The sequence below is a fragment of the Elaeis guineensis genome, chromosome 6, assembly GCF_000442705.2.
Source record: "Elaeis guineensis isolate ETL-2024a chromosome 6, EG11, whole genome shotgun sequence".
NCBI lineage: Eukaryota > Viridiplantae > Streptophyta > Magnoliopsida > Arecales > Arecaceae > Elaeis > Elaeis guineensis.
The window spans coordinates 95,158,002-95,166,320 of record NC_025998.2 but is presented as its reverse complement, the minus strand read 5'-3'; positions in this window follow the sequence as shown (position 1 = coordinate 95,166,320).

Genomic DNA, 8,319 nt, shown 5'->3' with positions numbered 1-8,319 from the left:
ATGACATCGGATGCCATACCATTATACTGTGACAACAATAGAGCCATAGTACTTGCTAAGGAGCCAAGATCTCATCAAAAATCTAAGCACATCAAGCGGTAGTTTCATATTATACGCGATTATCTTGAAAAAAATATGTTAAGGTACGAAGAGTAGACTCCACGGACAATGTGGTAGACCTGCTAACTAAGCAGTTGAGCCAACCAAAATGAAAGTCCATCTTGAAAAGATGGGACTTAGATTTGTGGCCAATTGGCTTTAGGTCAAGTAGGAGATTGTTAGATATATATCATAGAAGTCAATATGGCTGACACATTGTAATATATTTAAGGCATAATTTTATACTTAATATATTGATATGATCAATAAAAGGGCAAGTTCTTTTTCATTCAAGTGTGATGTGTCTTTGAATCGTCCATGAAATTAGTTTCGATACATATTCTCAAGGTGTTGAGAATTAGAGACATGTAGTTAATTCCTAAATACTCCCGATCATAGAATCATCAAAAGAACGGTGCCAATCCAGATAGACTGACGCACAGATTACTTTCTTCGGGATAAATGTGTCTCTAGTCTATAATGTAGAGACACTAGGCAACGAGTGCTGGTAGTTGTTAGAGAATAATTAGTACTGAGTGTGACCATACGAAAGATCACTTAGATTTCTATTCGATCGTCAGTGATTATCTCGATGCTGTAGTTGTGTGACTGATCTTTTGACTTGAGATGGTACTGCTACTTGTAGTGAGGCTGGCTGCTGGAGTTTGACTGACACATAAACATGGGTCTCAATGAGCTCTTGTAATGGATGTTGGTGACAGTTGGTCTACTATAGGGGTAGGGTGCGCATCAAGATAAGATCTATCGACCTTGATAGAGAGGAGTAGTCCTATGAGATTTGAGAGGCTACATCCAAAAGTCTGTGGCCACAACAGTGTGAGTGATGGAAAAATATTTTTATAAAAATCACAACTGAACTTGAGCTAATCGAATCTATCATATGACTGATGTTGAGGTTTGATGATTTATCCACGATCTGCTATCTAGTTAGAACTCATGATAGAGAGACTGAATCATATGTTAACTATACTTAGAGGTTTATTTCAGTTCTACTAGGTTGTCACTACATACTGTTAGGTATCACTGATGGATTGTGAGAGCTCACTAGGATTATTTTGGATCGACAACTCTTGCTGAGTTAGAGTAAAATTGTTCCGACCCATTGAAAAGAGTTTCAATGATACTTTGATAAAGATCATTGTATATCTCACTATCAGATAGAATTAAACCTATGGGGTCACACAACAAAGGGATAAGGCTTAGAATAAGCAATTAAGCTTATGAAGTGTCAATTGGGTTTAGAGAAACTCGTTGGGTTCATGATAACCTTGCTAGTACATGGTTGGACCCAATTTTTTTTTTCGTTGGGATTACTTATTTGATAAGATAATTCTAACTTAATTACTTGCTAATAACCTACATGAATAAGATTCATGAGACTTCATTTGTTGGGTGTCTAAGGTTATGGATCACATAAATTAAGGGTGCAAATCTCTAATTAATTTCCTTGATAGTTATTCTTGGGCACCACCTTGATTTGATTAAGTTGGACGTGCCCATTGATTAGAGGGCTTTTAATTCTCCTATGGGGCATCTCTTGGGTGTGTTTTGGGGTGTCTAATTATGGATGCAAGGGCTCCAATTGTTGGCACCTAAAGGGTCTTCTAAAGTAAGTTGGATAACTTAAGTTAATAAGAAACTCAATGCAAGTAGGACTTGTATTATGAGATTGAATAGGATTCAATCCTTGTGCCTATTTAAAGAGACCTCCTCTAAAGTTCCTAAAGCATCCAAACCAGCAGCCCCCATGCCCATAGAAGGTCTTTACGCCCTCTCTTCCTCCCCTTTTCTCTTCTCTCTTAGGCGTTCTACATGTCCCTTCTCTTGGGACATGCATCCCAAGGTGTTCCATGCCTAAGGCTGTTGGATGTCTTTTCCTTGCTGATTTCTAGCATCTGGTAGTAGCACATAGCAAGGAGAAACTCTAGAGAAGAGGAGAAGAAGAAGATCAAAGAAAGAGATCAAGTGTTGATCACGATCCACACTTCGTTCAGATTCAGCAGGCTGAATTTTTGAAGAAAAAAATTCAGATTAAAGAGGGCTGTTCCAGACTAATCTCTAGTGAAACTCGTAGAGGCCAGATACTTGTGCAGCTAAGAGAGAACCTCTTCTCTTTCAGATGTAGATTTGAAGAAAAGAATTGCGACACAGGTATGTGATTTGATCACAATCTGAATTTCAGCATATATCAATTTCAGCATATGAAATAGATCCATGTGATTTTATATTTTCATACATGTATAATTTAAATTAAAAATATTTTATTTTTTTCTCCACTATGGTATTTAGAAAATAAAGTTTTGAAATCTATATGCATGCACCAAACCCCAGATTCCAACAATCTCATCACGATCCTAAAATTATTGCCTAGACCTATGGAGTTCATTATAATCTTAAAAACAATAATAAGATGCAGCATATAATGAATCAAAATATCTATATTATTAAATATCAATATCAATTACATGAGTTTGAAAGATAAATTATAGAAAACATCCAATCGCATTTCATATGCCATTGGCTTGTAGGGTATTATTCTTTCACGGCATTGTCACTTCTCTAAAATATTTTTAATGACTTTCTATTATATACCTTCACTTCCTCTAAAATATTTTTAATGACTTCTTGTTTTATACCTTCCTTATGACTTCCTCCAACTTCTGATGCTGCTTCATTTCATGACTTCCTTCTTTATTAATAACATCTATTTTATGACTTCCAGCATTTTAAAAAACAAACATCATCGATAGTGAAATAAAAAACAAACATTCATTGTTATTATAAAGATATTTGAATGTATATATTATAAAATAAAAAACAATCATAGAACATCATCAATGACTTTCTGAAGTTTTTGGATGAGCCCATCCCTTAATATCGAGGCTCCAAGCTCCCCACGATATCAAAAAATATCTTCTTGCATGAAATCTCATTACTCTAGCCTATCCTTTTAAGTGAGATAATTCATATATATTTAAGATAATACAGACCACAATCGAGGAAACCGATAGGTTGGGATAGGCAGGCATCATCATCTAAAAGTTTTCAATTTATGACTTTTGTATTGTCATAGTAAATGTGCATTATGCTACCAATAATCTTGTGCCACTTTCTGGCACTTGCTTTATGCTTGGCATTCTACTTTAGAAAAATCAGATGGATAAACTCTTTCTGCTGCATGTTAAGAACTAGCAAGTGCTACTGCACATTCTTGATGTAGATGATGCTGAAAAGAAATATGAAATTGTTGCCCAGCTATGCAACCCAAGAGGGGGGGGTGAATTGAGTTTCTAAAAATTTTAAGCCCAACAGATTACTTATGAAGAATAAAACAAAGACTTTAAATCAATATTAATTACCTAAAGCAGTATTGCAAGGATATAATAAAGAAATAAGATAAAGCGATAAAGCACACCACAAACACAAGGATTTATAGTGGTTCGGTGCTAACCTTGCACCTACATCCACTCCCCAAGATCCTACTTGAGAATTTCAATCCACTATCCTTTGTATTCAACCCGAATACAAAACGTCGGAAACTCCGACACTAGCTATCCCAAGCTAGATCACTTGTTTCCCGAGTACAAGTAAACTCAAAACACTCCGATTTCAGGTTCGGATCAACCTTTCCTTGTTTTGGAAATCCTCCAAAAACAAGAATAAAAACTCACAAAGAGTTAGAAAATTTTGAGCACAGATTAATACAATAACAGCTCCTTTAAATGAGCGAATATAACAATAAAAGCTTTACTCAAATGAAGAACCCCCTTTTCAGATTTTCTCAAAGTGGATGAACGCTTGAATGCTTGAGAAGAGGTTGATTGTTGATTGAAGATCTCTTGAAAGCTTTGAACGATCTCTAGATCAAGGTTGAAACAATAGGCGTGAAGGATTCTCTCCTTGAAAGCTCTTGCTTTTCTCTTTCACAATCTCTCTGGTATATTGTGGATCCTCTCTCTTTTTCTTTTTGGATTTTTCGTTGATCTCAGGCTTTTTCTTGCAAATTTCGGATCCTCTCTCTTCTTCTTCTCTTTTGATCTGCCGATTGATCTTCTTCTTCACACATTTTTCTCTCCAATTTGATCTGCTATTTAAACTGCAATTTCTTTCACCATTTCAAGCATTTTGTAGCATTAGAAGCAAGAGAAAACAATTTAGGTAGATAAAGAGCCGTTAGAGCAATTTTAGGAAGCATAAATGGCAATTAAAATGGGCAAAAAAATAGCCGTTGCTGATATTTCCCGTCGCAGGGGTCGACTCATGAGTCGACTCATGCATCAGGAGTCGACTCATGAGTCGACTTCTGTTGCACAGACCAGAAGGTCTGATTTCTGGATTTTTCGGCTTAAATCAGCAGAGGTCGACTCATGAGTCGACTCATGCCTTGTGGGTCGACTCATGAGTCGACTCACAGGTCATGCCAAGTCAAAAATCCAGCGTGCCATGGAAATATTTTGCATGCCAATCAGCTCACAGTGCCATGAGTTGACTCATGAGTCGACTCATGCACTTCAAACCTTCATAACTTCAAAAATATAAGTCCAAATACAATGAAATTTTCACCAATAGTTTACAAATCATTTGTTCTATCAAATGATACTATCAAATCAGGATTTCAGTGAAATTATGATTTTACCCTTGAAGAGCATAAGGACTTTTTCATTTTAAAATTATTTGTATCCCTTCAATCTGCTTTGTAATCATCAAAATCAATCTAGGAGCAACAATCTCCCCCTTTTTGATGATGACAAAACATTTGAACAAAAATATTTATGTTAATGCATTAATTTCAAAAGAATCCATTATAGGTATATATGCTTGAAAAGAGTATGATTCTTTTGGCATGTAATATAAATGCAAAAATAGTTTGTCCATTTTCTTAAAGATTTGAAAAGGGTATTAGATCATTTTGAGTTTAAGATATATCAGAGCAAGAGAAGATAAATAACTTTTGCAATGTATCAGAGCAAGAAAAAATAATTTTTACAATGATATCAGAAAAGATTTTACAATGTATCAGAGCAAGAAAATTTTATAATATATCAGAGAAAATTTCATGCTGTATTAGAGCAAATGTCAGAGAAAATTTCACACTGTATTAGAGCAAATGTCATAATATATCAGAGAAAATTTAACACTGAATCAGAGCAGATGTTATAATGTATCAGAGAAACTTTCACACTGTATCAGATCAAATTTTATCATGTATCAGAGCAAGTTAAAAGAAATTTTAGGGTGTATCAGAGTAAATCAAATTTCTTAAGATGTATCAGAGCAAGTTTGAATTTTGAAATATATCAGAGCATAAAAAAAATACTTATTTGCATTGTACTTATGATTTTGCTTTTGATGGATGGCTTTTTGTTTAAGTTCTGTCTGATACCAAATTTCGATACCAAATTTCTCAAAGTTTTGTTTAATTTCTCCAATATTTGTTTCCCAATATGTTTTTTTTTTTTTAATCTTCCAATTTTTGTTTAATTTCTCAAGTTTGGTTTAATCTTTCAATTCTTATTTTTTTTTTAATTTCTCCCCCTTTTTCTCATAATTTAGGGTTTTGCCTTTTTTGTTTAATTTCAATTTTTGTTTTTGTTTAATTTCTCCAGTTTGGTTTAATCTTTCAATCTTTGTTTTTCTTTAATTTCTCCAGTTTGGTTTAATCTTTCAATTCTTGTTTTTATTTTAATTTCTCCAGTTTGGTTTAATCTTTCAATTCTTGTTTTTGTTTAATTTCTTCCCCTTTTTGACATCATCAAACATAGTTAACTCTTCCTTTTTCTGAAACATTCTTTAATTTCTTCCCCTTTAGAGTTTTTCACAGATGTTTGCTCCCCCTTAATATAGCAATTATCAACAGCAAACAACAACAAGGAGAAGACAATATTTTCACAAGAAGAAAATATATAACCAAAATATGATCGATATCATTACAAAAAGGTAGAAATATAGGTAAAAGATGATTCCATTAATATCATAATTGTTTCAATACATAAAATTCAACCAGCTAAATGTCAATACATGGCCCCAAGGTATAGATCCTAGAACAAGACACTAACACCTAGGATCTAGTAAAGATCAAGATAAGTCAATGATCGGAGTCATCAGATATAGGGTGAGGAGATGATGGATCAGAAGTGCGTCCTCTACCCCGTCTGCCTCTGCCACAAGCAGGAGAGCGAGATGAACTGGGTGGTTGAGAATGCTGAGATGCTAGGGACTGAACAGAAAGGGTGAGTCTAATAGAATCAAGTACGTTCAGTGCTTTGGAAACAGATTGAAGTAGAGCAGTGAACTGGGTGGTAGCATGCTCACTCGATCCTCGGATCTCTTTCCTCAGTAATTCATATCCACCTTCTAGTGCTCCTCTGAGCCTGCCAGCCTCTGCAGTGAGGTCTGTGACCTCAATAGTAGACTCCTGTGGCTGGGGATGGGCCAATGCAAGGACTTGCCCCTGCAAGTCAAGAACTCTGCCAGTAAGTCTCCAGACTGTGTCCTCAAGCTGCTGGATCCTGATGGACTGATCTGAAATCATCTGAAACACAGTGGAGATATGGAGAGTAATGGTCTGATCAGAAGAGGTAGCTCCAGGTGCAAAAGAAGTACTACCCCACTGGCTAGACAGCAAAGAAGCCACACGCTGAGATATATGCTCGATCTGATCGTCAGCCAGTCTGAACTCTGAATGAGGTGCTCTACTCTCTGGCTGATACACTGGTGTGGGCATCCTAGTAAACTCTGAAGGGCCAGCCTCAGTATCAGGAATGAACTGGGTATCTGGTGAAGCTGCCCTGAAGTCATGTACAGGAGAAGATTGACCTTCTTCTTCTACTCTGCCTTCAGTTCTGTCTTCAGCTCTTGTTTCAGCTCTCTCCTCAGCTCTTTCTTCAGAGCCCTTGATCCAACCACCAATAGTCTTTGTAATTCCCATTCGGTGCAGGCTGTGTTGGTTGAAAGTGTCCACATGTGAGAGCTTGGTAGGTGTCTCCCCCTCACCGCTAACTCCAAACCTCCTAAATACTCTAGTAAGGGCCATACCATAAGGCAAGTGTGCCTTGGATCTGTTCAAAGTTTCTCTCATGGCCTCTATCATAAGTGCAGGGAGGTTTAGGGGGGTCTGAGTGATGATATGAAACATGACACATACATCTCTGCCGGAAAGTAGGTCATGTCTACCACTCCTAGGAAAGAAGAGTTTTGTTACAATCTGATGCAGGACCCTCATCTCAATGGATAATAGCTTTGCTTCTAATTTGTTTAAACTTCCTGAAAAAGCTTCTCCTAAGATGATTCTGATCCCCTCTTCTTTAATTGGGAGTTCCATATATGAATATCCTTCACTAGGCAACTGAAGTATATCTCCCAATATCCTAGAATCCAAGCATATGTCAATCCCCTTGACAGTTGAAGTTACTGACCCGTTTCCATAATGTAGGTTCTGGTAGAACTCTCTAATTAGATCAACATAGGTGACTTCCTTAAGAGAGCAATAGAGTTCCCATCCTTGATTTTTGATCTTGGTAGCAAAAGTAAAGCCTTCTTTCTCAAAGAACCGAAAATCTATATTTTTTTCGGTTTCTACTTTTCTATCAGAAAGAGGATTTACACTGGGGCTTATGGAGGATTGAGAGAGACCTTGAGCAGGTACTGAAACTGAAGTGGGAGCAGTTGAAGACTGAGCATGCCTTTTCTTTCGGACAACTTCTTCAGGCTCACGGATTGATTTCCTTCTTTGGGGAAGCTTCATCTTTGGAGCCATATCTAATAAAGTAGCAGTCAAGAAGACTTGAATTTAGAGGAGGAGGAATCACAAGAGAGTAAAGAGAAATTTTAGTGGAGAAAAGAAGTGGATTTTGGAAGTTCGGTAAAGTGCTAGGGCACGTTCCAACCGCGCCAAGCAATGCGAGAAAGCACGAGAAATCTCTTTTCCAAGGAGGCAATTTTTGATGGAGAGAAGGAGGGAGAATTGCCTCGAGATAAATCCTTGGTTTTGGAGCAAGAAGGAGTTGGAAAGAACAGCTTTCGGAAGGAAGATGATGAGAAGATGAGTCGTCTCACAAACAGGGTTCCCGTTTAAAAACAATGAGCCCGTGGGAAGTTTGTGGGATTTACAAGTTTGCCATTGAGTCGACTCATGGGGGTCGACTCATGAAGTTCAAAAATTCAGAAAAAATGTAAATAAATTCCAAAAAAATTTGAAAT